The sequence below is a fragment of the Meles meles genome, chromosome 5, assembly GCF_922984935.1.
Source record: "Meles meles chromosome 5, mMelMel3.1 paternal haplotype, whole genome shotgun sequence".
NCBI classification, from domain to species: domain Eukaryota; kingdom Metazoa; phylum Chordata; class Mammalia; order Carnivora; family Mustelidae; genus Meles; species Meles meles.
In genome coordinates, this window is record NC_060070.1 from 2694742 (window position 1) to 2709328 (window position 14587).

At 54.4% G+C, this 14587-nt stretch overlaps 1 protein-coding gene and 1 long non-coding RNA gene across 4 annotated transcripts in view; both read left to right on the forward strand.

The window, feature by feature from the left end:
• RPS6KA2 (ribosomal protein S6 kinase A2) overlaps positions 1-14587 on the forward strand; it is a 308891-nt gene that overhangs the window by 162137 nt on the left and 132167 nt on the right. The gene's annotated exons all lie outside the window — the stretch shown is intronic.
• LOC123941804 lies at positions 131-3824 on the forward strand. Its single transcript, XR_006818356.1, has 3 exons — positions 131-2217; positions 2740-2892; positions 3503-3824. It is a non-coding gene; the product is annotated as an uncharacterized LOC123941804 (long non-coding RNA).

The window sequence follows — 14587 nt, forward strand, 5'->3', positions numbered from 1 at the left end:
GCAGGTAGAGAGAGAGGAAGGGAAGCAGGCTCCCTGCCGAGTAGAGAACCCGACGTGGGGCTCGATCCCAGGACCCTGGCATCATGACCTGAGCCGAAGGCAGAGGCTTTAACCCACTGAGCTACCCATCTAACTTGAATCAAGACTCCGGCATTTGGTAATCCCTAGCCAACAGAGAAGCCAGATTACTTAATCAGATTTGGAAGCAGTTTATGAATTCCGGCTTAAATATTTTTAGAGTGTCTCAGTGTTGCACCAGCTGAGATGGCCAGATCGTTGACTCCGGCAAGCATGATTTTTGGGGTTTCTAAAGGGTAATTGGGTATCTTTCCTAGACTTTTTTGTGTGTGCCCTAGAAAGATATCAGGTTTCACTGTCTGACCTTCACCCGGATTTCAAGGACATTGACATCACTGCCTGAGGGGCTCGGCACCTACCTGGAAGGTGTAATTGGCTCCTGATTCGCAGTCCGTTGTGTAGATGAGGAAAGGGAGCCCAGGGAAACCAAGGGCCTTGCCTATGCTCCTGCGCCCAGACTGTTTTAAAGGAAGTTCTTGCTGGGAGAGTGTGTGCCGTCTGTGATTATCAGAGCCCTTCTGGGTCCTGCGGTTACTGAAGTTTACCACGTATTAGATGGGACTCGAAAGAAAGCTATTGTCATTATTAAAAGGAAAGTACTCTGAGGAGTATTTTGGAAGGTGCTTCACAACCTAAAGTTATTCTGGAGAACCTCTTCCGGAAGTTGCAACGTTCCAGGTGACGTCACACACCCACGGCCGGTGAATCTGGGCTTCACATCACACCATCATCTTTCCTGGCAGGTGGCGGCTTCTCACCTCCATGAGCCCCTTCCCCTCCACTGTGAGATGGGCTCGGACTTCCTGCCGCGTAGGGTGGAAGCGCTAAGCGTAAGCTATGGAACGTAAAGACGAACACGGAGTCTGGATGGTGGTGCGGCTGGTCAGTAGTTGTTAGCTATGGATACCGATGAATATTTGCTGGGCTTCGTGATGGTTTTCACGGTGCTCATTGTCTCCCGGTGCTTTGTGAGCCTGGGGTTGCCCCCGTGGCCTGTAGAACCCATGGCTTGTGCTGTCTCAGTAAACGCTCAGCCTGGTAATTAATAGTTTAGACGACCTTCCTCTGTAGTTAGGGGAAGAAGAGGCCAGAGATCACTTCTCCCAGGCCTCCTTCTACACCGTCATTCACTAGGATCGGCCCCGTTTGCTGAGATGGAGTTCCCGTCGTCTGGCTGGATGGCGATACTCCTCTTCCTCATCTTACGATTCCCCTGTGAGCCACTGCACCAAACCGTGAACGCATCACCAGTTCAGGTCCCCAAACCATGGCGTCGTGAGCTAGGGCAGCTTCTAGAGTCAGGAAACACCCCAGCATCGGCATCCCAATTTCAGGAGCTTCGGGAAGGCATCCTCCTGGGCTCAGCCTTTGCTTCCCAGGAGAGACTCCAGTGGTCTCGCGTTCCAGCTCCAAAGCCTGGCTTGGGGCTGTGGAAGGTTCAGAGGGGCTGACTAGGAAGAGCTTGTGGGGGGAGGAATACAGTTTTTAAATTAATAAAAAGTGATATTATTTACCCAGCATGATTTATCTGCTGGTTTGTTAAAGGTATCGGTGCTCAAAGACCGTTCATGTCAGGAACGGTTATTTCGTCTCTTTGACTACCTATCACTTTTGACACTTTGACTGAAAGACGGTTGAGGGTGAGTGACGACAGAACGCAAGTCCTCTAGCTGGGATACGGAAAAGTGGGAAGCTTCTGAGTGGAAGAATTTCATTAAGTTTGTACTTGCTCGGTTGTTTACACAAAGAATTTTTAGCATATACTGTGCTGAGCAGTTGGTCCATAGGGTGTGGTCTTTGTGTGGTCTCTGCCCTCGATGAGCTTGACCTCTAGTGAGAGAGGCAGACCTGGGAAGGGAACCTACTGTGTGAAATTTCTGGCATCCCTGACTTAAACAGTCTAATTATATCAATTGCCAATTAATTTCTATTTCCCATGGTTACAGGTCACCAAGGTGCTGTCTATGTGTACATTCGAATATATTTTAATGGCCCTTTTAAAGGGAAGCATTATGTCTGAATAAAGTGAATGCTAAGGAACTCTTAGCAGATCCTGGGAGTGATGTTGGCTCTGGTTGTGGAGAAAAAGAAAGCTTCCTGGAAAGATAAACATTAAGGCTTATTCCTGGTGCTTGATAGGTAAGCTCTTCTTCTAGAACTTGGGTGGTTTCCCGGAAAACCATTTCTAATTAAAATAATTTTCAGGTACTTTCAGTAAATGCACCCAAAAATTCTATGGGAAGCCTAATTTTTATTGGGCTTTCAGACCACAAGGACAACAACAAAAATGAGAACACAAGAAATGGTTCATATTAATAAGTATTGAAGGGGCTCCAGGGGGCTCAGTCCGTGAAGCCATTTGCCTTCGGCTCAGGTCGTGATCTCAGTCCTGGGATCGAGCCCTGCATTGGGCTCCTGGCTCAGTGGGGAGCCTGCTTCCCCTCTCTCTCTGCCTGCTGCTCCCCATACTTGTACTCAATCTCTCTCTCTCTCTGTCTCTAATAAATAAATAAATCTTTTTTTTAAAGTATTTAATCTGCTTACTGTCTTACTTATGTATATTCTATTTTAAACACAATAAATTAATTTCTTTGTGGCCACGTTTTGGCATGTGCCTTACCTCAGCAATTTCATGACATACTCACTCTCCTTACGCTGAAGAAAGTCCCCAAAATATTGCTTGTTCAGAAACGTGTGGAAAGACCACCCAGACCACCGCGACCCCGTTTGGCGTTTGTCACCTTCTTCATGCCTTCCTTCCCGAAGCCTCGCGCTGTCTTCCACCGCATACCCCGACCGGCAGAAACGGTTTCGGTACGTTTTTCCTGGGCTCAGCAGCACAGGAAAGCGACAGACGTGCACACGTTGTCTGAGCTCGCACCCGGGTTCACTCTGTGCTTGCAGGCGGGCGGTGGTCCGTGGGCAGAAGCCGGAGCTCCGAGCTCTCCGGGGCAGGGGCGAGGTGGAGAGAGAGATCTGGGCTTGAGCAGCAAGACAGGTTAACCGGTGTGGCGCAGAATGTTCCGTGCGCTCGGCTGCTCGGCTGGAAAGGGCTCCCCAGAAATGTGGGGAAAACGAGGATGGGTCTGTTTCGTATGGAGGCGGCGACCAGTCGTTTAGCCGGGGAGAGCTTCCTCTTGGGCCCCAAGGCTCCCCGCTTGTCAGAGGCGGGCGGCGGCCCGGTGCCGAGGGCCTCGCCCAGGACGCGCTGCTCGTGTGTCTGAGACGCTGGGTCGTGTCACGTTCTGTCTTTCCTCCCGCGTCCTGCGTTTGCCCATATATTTTCACGGGGAAAAGCTATTAAATTAAACTGGAGTAGGAATTATCAACAAATGGTCTGTTCAGCCACAGTGTGATTTAATCAAGCAATGATGAGGCGCACATATACTCAGTAGAAAACGTGTTCATCACGTCTGGTTTGCAGCTGTGTCAGAAGCCTCCCGGGCTCCGAGCCGGCGGCGGGGCGTGGTGGCGGCGGCGCGGGAGCCACGGGGACCTGCTCGCGGCACTCGATGGCCAGCGTGTGCTCAGTGCCCGCAGACCTGCCGTTTCTCCCCAAGAAGGCGAGGGTCTGCGCCTGAAACCACCCGAGAAGCGCCCTACGAAGACTCTCCTCCATCAGACTAGTCAGTTCCCCGGGGCCCCCTTCCCAACTGGGCTCCGACATTGGGCTCCTGTGTCATCCGTGCAGCGCCCAGAATTCCTTATCCCTTATCACCGCCCTGCGGGTGACGTCTGGTCTCCCCCTGCCCACAGCGAGAATCCGACGAGGCCAGTGTAGGAAGACCGCCCTGCGCTCGCACACCCTGGGCTCGGCTCCTTGCCCATAAATCCCCACTCTTCTTCTGTATCTGAGGTGACCTCGGTCTGCCTCCCCTGCTGCGAGACCCTGTCGCAGGGCCCTGGTGAACAGTCTTCCTCGCTGTCCCCGGGCTTTAGCAGGTGTCAGAATGATCTTCCTGGGCAGTGTGTATTGTTATGGTAATGTGCATGCATCTCTTGAGATCCAGGAAGGGGCGTCGCAGGAGCGCTGCTGGTCAGAGAGCCCTGCTTGATTGCACACAGAAAATACAGGGCAGCCTCTCCTCCACGAGCTTTGGTTTGCAAGGGTCCTCGGGATCCCTGGGCTGTGTGTCTCTCCCGCCACACCCTGCACCCGCCGCTAGATGCGCCCCGGCCCTGCTGGCCGCCCCCTATCCGGGCCGCCTGGTGCACCCCTCGTCTCTGCCCTCAGCCTCGTCAGGCACACCATCCTTTCGGACTCCTGCGGGGACAGCCATACACTAATGCCATCCTTGAGTCATTCAGTGCTTGAGGAGTGAGATGGGCCTCACAGGGGAGGGTTTGCACTTGGCCTCCTGGGGTCTTGCTGGGAGCTGGCTTTCGCTGGGCCCTCTCTGCAAGGAGTTTTGCACTGACTGCATTCGGAAACGCGGAGTTTCTCTCCTCTTGTCAGCCTCTCTTGCCCTCCGGAGTACACATCTGCTTCAGGTTAGTAGTATCACCACAGAGCAGCTTTTCCGAAGTTAACCTCTGTTGAGGTTACCGGGAGTGATGGTTTAATCTCTGGGGCTGTTCTGTTGAAGGTAAGTCATGGAGCAGCAGTTCCAGTAAAACAGAGGCGGGAGTTCACGCCGTCCTGGGGTAGCGCTCCAGGGCCTGAACCAGCGTGGCTGGGGCTGGGGTTCTGGGAGGGGGCGAGGCACTCCCAGACACTCTCCGGCATCTGAGAGGTAAGAGTTGTCCTTTCTTCGGTCCGCTCTGTGCTCCCATATGGAATTAGCAAGATTCAAAACACGGAATCCGCGAGGGAGCACTCAGGCCGTTGGCCATCGTGCTTTCTTCTGTTGCCAGAGGAGGGAGGGCTCTGAAGGGGACTGGCAGGCTTCACGCCCCTGGAATGATTCGGGCGTCGTATTTTCAGGCCTGGGATTTGCAGATGACAGTGGCCAGAACACGCGTCTCGGACCTGCTTTGACGCGTCCCTGCAGTCCTCTGGAGCTGTGACACTCTGCGCCGAGGCGATCCTGGCCGCACCGTCCCGCCCAAGGCGCATGGGCTTGCGGCTCGGACTCGTTAAAATATGTAGCTGAGTTTATAAGGGAAGCTGGAGGGATTCTACTTTGAAAGACTCTTTTGGAATGGTTACGCGGGAAATGCTCTAGGGACTTAAGAAAATTGCTCATTTGGGTCCCCTTGTTCACACTTAGGACCCCAGATAATCGCAAACTTTCTAGAACTAAGATTAGATATAATATTAATTTCCAGATGTATTTTCACATCTGAGGTATAGTGTGGACAGTCCCTTTCTAAACATGGACATAAAAGAAAGCGCGTTACTCAGGAACGTGAGTAAAATGCAAGAGGAGGCCCAGAGATGTGGCACGTCCGTGCGTGGGAAGGTGTCCGCGAGGCCGGAAGGCAGTCGGAAGCCCCGTGAAGCCGTGCGGTCCCCATTGGAGCCTGCACGACCCCCATTCCCTTGGCCGCCCACTGGCAAACTGCTGAGGTGTGTTCCGGCCACAGCCTTCAGGACAAATGCACAGAAGTGCCCCAGGAGGACAGTCCTGTCCCGGGACTTGCTAAAGTGACTCTCTTTGGTTGACTTTGAAGATAAAGCCGAGGAAAGGAAGCCAGACGAACGGAGCAGAGAGGAGCTCTTATTTTTAGAACACCTTCAGCTCGCGCCGTGGGCTGTGATTGTAATTACCTGCGGGAATAGGACAGGTGCGCCTGGGAAGACAGTGGGACTAGAGCTACCTGCCTTCACCCCAGGAAACCCCAGGAAACAGCAGGCGGGTGGGCATGACTTTGTACTTCTACGTCTTCTGTTTCTAGATCTTACATGAATTTTGATGTGTGGCTTAGTCAAGACTGTGTAGGACCCACTGCCACAGCAAAGTGGGAAACGGTGTCCAACCTGTAGGATCTTAAGGGCTCACATCTGTGCTCACAGGGTGCTGCTCGTGGGGCATCCGTGCTCACGGGGCATTGGCACAACTAGAAAGATTTAGACTGTTGGAATATCAGCATTTATCACTTTTTTCTCTGACAACCTGTGGGTTTTTTTTTTTTAAATATTTTATTTATTCATTTGACAGACAGAGATCACAAGTAGGCAGAGAGGCAGGCAGAGAGAGAGGAGGAAGCAGGCTCCCCGCGGAGCAGAGAGCCCGATGCGGGGCTGGATCCCAGGACCCTGAGATCATGACCTGAGCCGAAGGCAGAGGCTTTAACCCACTGAGCCACCCAGGCGCCCCTGACAGCCTGTGTTTTGAGGCTCGGGACACAGGACTCCAAGAGTCGGCCTACGAGTATAGGAGTGACTCATTAGAATGAACCACTGTCATTTTGCGTGTGCACGAGGGAGAGGGGGTACAGACTGGAGATGCCACTGTGACCCCCCCGATGGGGCTCCTTCTCCCTGGGGTGATGGGCACGGCCGGATCGGGCTTCCTGCTACCGTCTCCACATCCCACCCGCAGACGAGCGCCGAGTATGGCCTCCAGACCTTGCTTCTAGTGCTGTGCCACCCAGCCGTGGACCCTCCCTCAGCGCCCTGTGTTGTCCCCTCCCCTGACTGGCTGTCCCCCGCCCAGGCCAGGCACTCAGCCCCTCCTGCATGCCCAGCCTCCGTGTCGGGCTCCACAGCCTCCACGCAGCCCTTCTGCAGCCCTGTGCTGCTTCCCCTCACCGCTCTAGGTCAGCCCTCGGTGGCCGAGAACGACTCGCATCCCTCCTTCACGGTCTAGGCAGGAAGGTGGCGGCTTCTCTGGACTTCCAGATGGGCAGCCGTTCGTTTCCATGTGACCTGAAGCCTCATCGGCGCCTGCATCCAGGACTTGGTGAAAAAGAAAAAAGCCTGGGGCGCCTGGCTGGCTCAGTGGTCAAGCCTCTGCCTTTGGCTCAGGTCATGATCTCAGGGTCCTGGGATCGAGCCCCGCATCGGGCTCTCTGCTCAGCGGGGAGCCTGCTTCCTCCTCTCTCTCTGCCTGCCTCTCTGCCTGCTTGTGATCTCTGTCTGTCCAATAAATAAATCTTTAAAAAAAAAAAAAAGAAAAAAGAAAAAAGCCTTCCTTTCCGATGACTTCAGAAGCTTTGATGCTTTTCTTACCCCCCCCATCCCCACATGCTCCCTCCTTATTTTCCCTTCCCTCTGCGAACCCCCATACATGGTGCGTGGCCAGTGAGCCGTACCCAGAGAAGCCCCCGTGAGCGTGGAAATGCGCTGTTCTTGGCAGCTTGGGTAGAGGCCCCGTCGCTTGACCCCAGGGGACTCCACGCCTCTTTTCTGGCCGGGGCCCTCGGCGGAGATGCTGACAGCAGCGGGCGGGGAGAGCAGCCGTGTGTCTGCTGGGACGCCGGGGGCAGGGGTCCCCCATTGGCCCCAGGAGCATCGGAGGCCCAGCTCAGAGTCCACGTGGGACACACGGGACTGGTGGCCTGGGTGGAGGGCCCCACCGTGTCCTGCACCGGATGGAAGGCTGAATAATGGCCCCAGAAGTGACCCTTCTGTGTCCTAACCCCAGGACCCCGTGAACATGATGGTGTTTGGCAAAAGGCACTTTGCAGACCGGATTCGATGAAGATCTTGAGAGGGACAGTCCTGGATGATCTGGGGGCCCCGGTGTTGTCACCTGTCCTGACAAGAGGGAAGTCGGGGGACACTGAGAGGAGGGAACAGGTCCATGATGACGGAGCGAGAGCCACCAGAAGCCGGAGAGCGAGGACTCGGCGGTCCCAGAGCCTCCAGGAGGACCCAGCCCGGTCCACACCAAGAACAGAAGGTCTCAGGCTTCTGCCCTCTAGAACTGGCAGGGAGAAGGCTGTGGACTTGCCGGCCACAGAGTTTATGATCTGTCACAGCAGCAGAGGGACCGGCACAGCGGGTCGCTTGGTCTCGAGTTGGATGCCCAGTTGTGGAAGAGGCCGCACAAGCGAGGGCCTGTCCTCCAGCCTCCGGCGGGGACAGCCTGTCAGGAAGTGAGGCGAGGCCTTGGCCCAGAGTCTCAGCGCCTGCATGGCGTCTTGGGCCTGTCGGGTCAGTGCGGTGTGTCTGAGGGGCCTCCCCGGCGTGAGGCCGGACGCCGAGGATGCACCGACAGCAGCGGCTGTGGCTTTCTCCGAGGCTCGTGGGGCGCGCGGGAAGCTCAGCCTCGCCACTGCTCATGCAGGAGAGGGCTCTGGGGCACTCGATCGAGGGCTGAAGCCTGTGCCCCCGGAGTTGGGTTCTCCCGGGAAAGAGAAAAGGCCAGATTGACGTGGGAAAAGGTGCAGTGGTGATGGTGTGGGGAGAAAAGCCATGTGGAGTGAGCAGAGGCCAGGGGGCAGAGAGGGCGAGCTCTGCGGGGTGGCCGGGGGACGCCTCTTGGGGTCATTTTAGCGTAGGGAACAAAGCGGGGCCGTGGCTCCTGGTGTCTCTGAGGTTCCTCAGGGAGAAGCAGGGACAGCGGTCATGGGAGGGGGGTAGCCATAGCCCAGCATGCCCAGAGCCAGGAGGACGGCGCCAGAGAGGGGTCAGATCTCAGCCTGAAGGCAGCGGCACCCCGAGAGGGGTCCGTCCAGGGCCGTATCTGCCCAGGAAAGCCCTCCCAGATGGGGTGTGGGAAGCAGACCCTACGACAGCAGGAGGAGCCAAAAAGCTGCGTTGGACGGGGGTTGGCAGGGCTCCCGGCTCCCCCAGACCCGGACCCCAGCCTATGAGAGTGGAGGCACGGACGACACCCAGGCCGTGGGCGAGAACCGCCCTGTGGAGGCAGCGCTGAGTGGGAGGGTCACAGGGTGCGGGCTCGGAGCCGTCTCGGACTCTCCTTTGTCAGCCCAGGTCAGGTGCCCCCCGATAGCGATGCGCTTGCCAAGCAGTGCGGCGGACGGAACTGCCGCCCGCGACTGGTTGAACACCTCGTCTGAGGCGCAAGGAAAGGACTACGGACGCACTTCAAGGGAAGGGTCCGGCAGAGGTGGTCGTGTGTCGGCCCTGGGAGTTTTCCTGATTCCTACATCAAACTTCCTCTCCAACTTCGGAAGTCTGTACACGTGCTTTCCACTAAGGACTCAAAATACAAGAAAAGGTCCTAAAAATTTGATATGCTTCTCTGTGTGTGTGTTTTTTTTTTCCCAAGGATTTTATTTATTTATTTTAGAGAGAGGGTCGGAGCCGAAGCAGGAGGTGGGGCAGGGAGAGAGAGACTCTCAAGCAGGCGCCCCTCTGAGTGCAGAGCTGATGCGGGGCTCGATCTCATGACCCTGAGATTGTGACCTGAGCCGAAATCAAGCGTTCGATGCTCACCTGATTGAGCCACCCGGACGTGCCTTCTCTATGTGGTCTGGTAACACCAAACAACTAATTTTTTTTTTTTATTTCTTTATTTGACAGAGAGAGATTACAAGCAGGTAGAGAGGCAGGCAGAGAAAGAGGGGGACGCAGGCTCCAGCCGAGCAGAGAGCCCAATGCGAGGCTCGATCCCAGGATCCCGAGACCATGACCCGAGCTGAAGACAGAGGCTTTAACCCACTGAGCCACCCAGGCGCCCCAACAACTAATTATTTTTAAAAAGAAACAGTCAAGGGGTGGGCAAGGAGGAGAGAGAAGGACGGGGAACAAGGAGGAGGGAAGACGGAGGGAAAGATGGGGACAGGGTCGTCTGCATATGCGGAGGGGAGCAGGGGCGGTGGGTGGACGTACAGAGAAGGTGCGTGAAAGCAAGACCGGAGGCTGACACGGAGAGGGTCTGGCAGCGGCCTCTTGGGAAAGAACCGCAAGATGTGGGAAGAAGCCGACATCCGAACTGTTGAGTTCTGTCCCCCGCCCCCCTCCGTCCGTGAGCGCAGCACGGCGGATGGGAATGGACGGAGGGTTCCCCGTGGGCTCTGCAGAGGCGTCTCTAACCTGCAGTAGAGACACGGGGCGGCTCGCAGCTGGGAGGGAAGGAAGGAGGCGCGGAGCCGGGGCCCAGAGCTCCTCGTGTCGGGGCCCTCGCCCTGGTTCGCAGCTGAGGCACAGAGCAGAGGGACGGGACGTGACCCTGGCGTGAACTCCGTGTGTCTGCAGGTGTTTCCTGCTTTCCTGTGGCCCGAAGTCTTCCCCGTGTGCACCCTGCACTCGCTGTAGGGTGGGCAGACGTCTGTCCGCGGACGGTGGAGGTGCCGGAGCTCCTGGAGTCGGTGTCCGGTTGCTTACGTCACACCTAGCACACACCAGGCCGGGGACCTGCTGAGCCCTGAGCTTCCCCAGCGGGACCCAGGAGTCTCCCCCAGACTCTTGTAAGTGGGGACAACCTAGTTCCGTCCTGCTGCCCTGAGCTTACCCCAGGACCGGTGGGCAGAGCTCTGGCATCCAGGGGTGGTAGCACCGATGCAAAATTAGAGGCGGGGGAAAAACAGACAACCCGAGCAGGACTTGGAGTGGGACTTGTGAACCAAGGTCACATCCTAGTGGATCGGCAGCGTTGCTTGTGAAGTCAGAGAGCGCGGCAGACGGAGAACACGGGCGGTGTTGGTGTGTAAGTGCCTGGCTGCTCGTGGGCGCCCCGGGAGGTCCACGCCAGAACCTCCCCCTCACACCCAGCGGGGTATCCCGGACTACTGCTGGGACAGAGGAGTCTTTGACACTATGTAAAGCTTTACGGAATTGTAAGAAGGTGTTGTCATCTACACAACGGTGGAAAATAGTTGTTAGGAGCCCGAGGAGGGATTAGAGTTGGTCCAGGATCGGTGGTGAGAGATTCCAGAAGGGCAACTGGCAGGATCTTGCTGTACTTCCCCAAGTCTTCATAACCGGAGGACGCCGTGACTGTCTCTCCCGTGCCGCACGTGTCCTCACTGGCCGCTTTGAGTGCATGTGTCGATCTGTAGTGACTGTCCGAGTGCCTTTCACGTCTCCAGACCCACGTCTGTCACCGACCTCGCCGTGGATACGGCACACTCCCAGAGCCCCTCCATGTGGGAGAAGAAAGGGAGAGGCAAAACCAGGGATGAAATGACTATGGTTCTTCCAGTCCACAAACCCTTCATGCATTTTCTAGTTCCTGCAGGGCGGGGAATAGAGCCGTTTGAAAACGGATGAACACAAGTTTTTCTTTCTTAACAGAGGAGAGTATGAAATATTCTCTTTGACCGTCTGGGGATCAGAACAAATGATCCAGTCTCTATACGTGTATTTTATACGCACATGTACACGTGTCTGTAAGTAAACATGTGCGTACATGTATGAGACCGTGAGGTAGCCCAGCCTACGGATGGAGCCAATACACAGAAGAGGGCAGAGCCAGCCTGCAGAAATGAAGTCAGAGCCCTGGATCAGCCCGCACCTGAAGTCCATATTACCTTGGGACGTTTAGTTACACGATTTCACCAGTTCCCTTTATGGTGTAAGCCGGTTTCATCCGAGTTTTCACTGGTGTGAATAAAACCATCCTGAAACACACATCTGACTTAATTAGATATATTAAGAACCCCAGGTGGGAAACGAAATACTGAAGGTGGGAGAGCTTGACGGGGTCGTGCCGATAGTACCATAAATGGGGAATCCGGCCTCAGACTAGGTTCTGTCATCTCCGAAGGCTGTGCGTGCAACCACCATGATGTATAGTGAGCGAAAGTAACATGTTCAGACCGCATTATGTATCCTAGGTGCACTGGCCAGGAAAGTGCCATCCCAGTGATGGTTTCCGTTCTCAAAAGTGAGAAGGGGACTCCCTTATGAGGTACACATTGAGTCTGCGTTCTAGGGACCCTGGAGCAGGTGCCTGCCACACCCAGGTGCCCAGCTCATGTGTTCGGCTGCCTCCCAGCTCCGTCCCAAGGGAGGGAACTCGGGACCTTGGCAGGTCCAGCCCCATTTTGAGTCCTGGGTTTCAGACGCTGAGAACTGATGGCTCCACGAAAGCACAAAGCTTCTGATGCCTTTGTGATGACAGGGAAGAGGGGTCTGCCACTACGCCTTAGCTCCCCCTTTGCCCTTGTTTTGTGTCGCCGCGGTCAAGACTGCAGGGAGGGGCAGAGCAGAGCACATCGGGCAGGTTCCCTGAGGACTCGCAGCCCAACGCTGCTCCCTGGGGTGGGATGGGGGGGCGTGGGCAGGTCGTCCTGCTGATGTGTTTTTGTTTCCAGTTCTTTAGCATCAGTGGACGTATGTGGCGTAGTATTTAACCATTTTAGAAACATGGATAGAATTCTGATTGAATAGGAACACGCCTTAAGCAGATGCGTATTTGGGGGGCACCTGGGTGGCTCAGTGGGTTAAGCCTCTGCCTTCAGCTCAGGTCATGATCTCAGGGTCCTGGGATCGAGTCTCGCATCGGGCTCTCTGCTCAGCAGGGAGCCTGCTTCCTCCTCTCTCTCTCTGCCTGCCTCTCTGCCTCCTTGTGATTTCTCTCTGTCAAATAAATAAATCTTTAAAAAAAAAAAAGAAGATGCGTAATTGGAAAACATAATAATATTTTAAATTTTAAGTTTCGAAACATAGGAGAAATGCTTTTTCAGATTTTCCGATTTAATTGAGGTGATCCCTTGGGGGATATTAAGGTTGTTTTCATTCATTGAAACAGGCAAAGCGTATTGTATGTCTGCAGTCATTGCTTTATTCTTTCAGTGTGTTTATTGGGTATAAGGATACTTCTGTTCCTTTCCTGTGGACTTTCTCATAGTGACCTCCCGTCTAAAATCTAGAATATATAAATAATAACGTAAAGAAGTAAGCCTTCAAAATATGATGAGACGGGGTCTTGATTCTAGGAGAGTTGTTTTATCATACTTAGCTCCCCACTTCTTAAGATTATCCAGGGTAACTGTGCGTGATTGGATATGCAGGGACTCATTCGATGGAATGAATTTTATGAGAACATGAGAACTTTGTTGTCTTTGCTGTTATTTTCCACATGCTCTTATGGCCCAGCTGTCACCAGCCCAGTCTTTTAACTGTGGTGACCATGTTTTGATAAGTTATTAGAAGGAAATGGTTGTACAAAACAGTGTACAAAACTATGATAAATGAAGACTCACGCACACACCACCCTTTCTGCCCCACGCGAATCTGCAGGCTCCGTCCTAATGCATCCGAAGTGTTCGGCGTCAGAGTCTAATTCCCTAATTCCCGGGGTCTTGTCGCCGTTGACCATCCTGAGTTCTTTCCTTTGAATCGTGTCCTCAGTTTGCGCTTGGAGGTGACGGTCAACTAACTCAAAACCAGGAGATTCACCTTAATTTTTACCCCCGCTCTCTCGTCATTGTCTGTGCTGACCGGGTTGTTTTAATCACAGGAGAGAAGCAAGAGCCATTTGCTTTCACCTTTCGTGATCTTGCCCCACTGCTTGCGTGTGACGAGAGTGTAACTGGCACTTCACACACCCAGTGAAGTGTCTGCCGCGCACTGAGTGCCTCGCGTGCTCCCGTGACCGTATCAGCACAGCCATGTACGCGGTACCTATGGGCGGTATTGCTGTGTCTGGGAAGCCATTCCCGTGTTGAGCTCCGCAGCAGAAGATCGAGTGAGGAGATGAGCAGAGAGAACAAAATTCAAAACAAGAAACAAGGGGTAAGAATGGTCAGAAAAACGTGTAAAAGAACAAGCGATTCGAAGCCAATAAATTCTCTTTATCTTGAAATAAATGTGGAAAGATATTTTCTGATTACAGGAATATCCAGTTTGTGACTTCCCCCTTTTCAGATAATGTTAGGCTAATAAAATATGATTGATAGTAAAACTTATCCGAATAAAGTCAAGCTTTGGGTCATTTATAAGCCACGTTTCGATGTCTTGGTGTCCCAAGGTCACCAGTACAAATATCAGACGCGGTACCCGCCCCTGGCTACAGCAGTGTTGTAGGAAGGACGATGGACTCGCCAGGCTGCCCAGCAGTCCTTTGTGTGGCGACCCCGAAAGTAGATTTAAATCAGATTTCTGCATGTGGCTCGCCCCCCAGAACACTGTTTTCAGACATATGGGCAGACCTGCAATACGTGAATCGGACTTGGAGGAGAGCTGTCTGGTTGTGGTGGGGGCCGTCTTCATCTCTCGTGCATTTCGCTCCCCTCGTTCCCCGCCATTTCCCCCCCGTGGGTGGGAGGCCGGGCCACAAGACCCCAGGGTCCTAGACAACCCCAGTGAGGAAGCTGCCAGTTTAGACAAACTTGATCCACAGAGGGGCCACTAAACTCCCTCTCTCTGTCGTCCCCACCCGTTAGCAGGGACCACAGTCCCCCCACCGCCCCCACCTGAGCACTCTCGGGATGTCAGTGGACATCGGGTCCATTATACGCCCCAGCAGTTGTGCTTCAGAATAGACCCCAGCCCTGAAGTGTTGATCTCTTCATGGTCCATTCATGTTTCTCTTTCCTTTTCAAAATTACTTTAAGTTCCAGAACGTTAGCACACGGCGTTCTGTTAGCTTCAGGCGTGTGGCGCGGTGAGTCGACAATTCTGCACGTCGTTCCGTGTTCTCCACGAGACGTGAGCTCTTCGTCCCGATCACCTCTTCCCCTCCCCCGGCCGCCTCCCCTCCGGTGACCG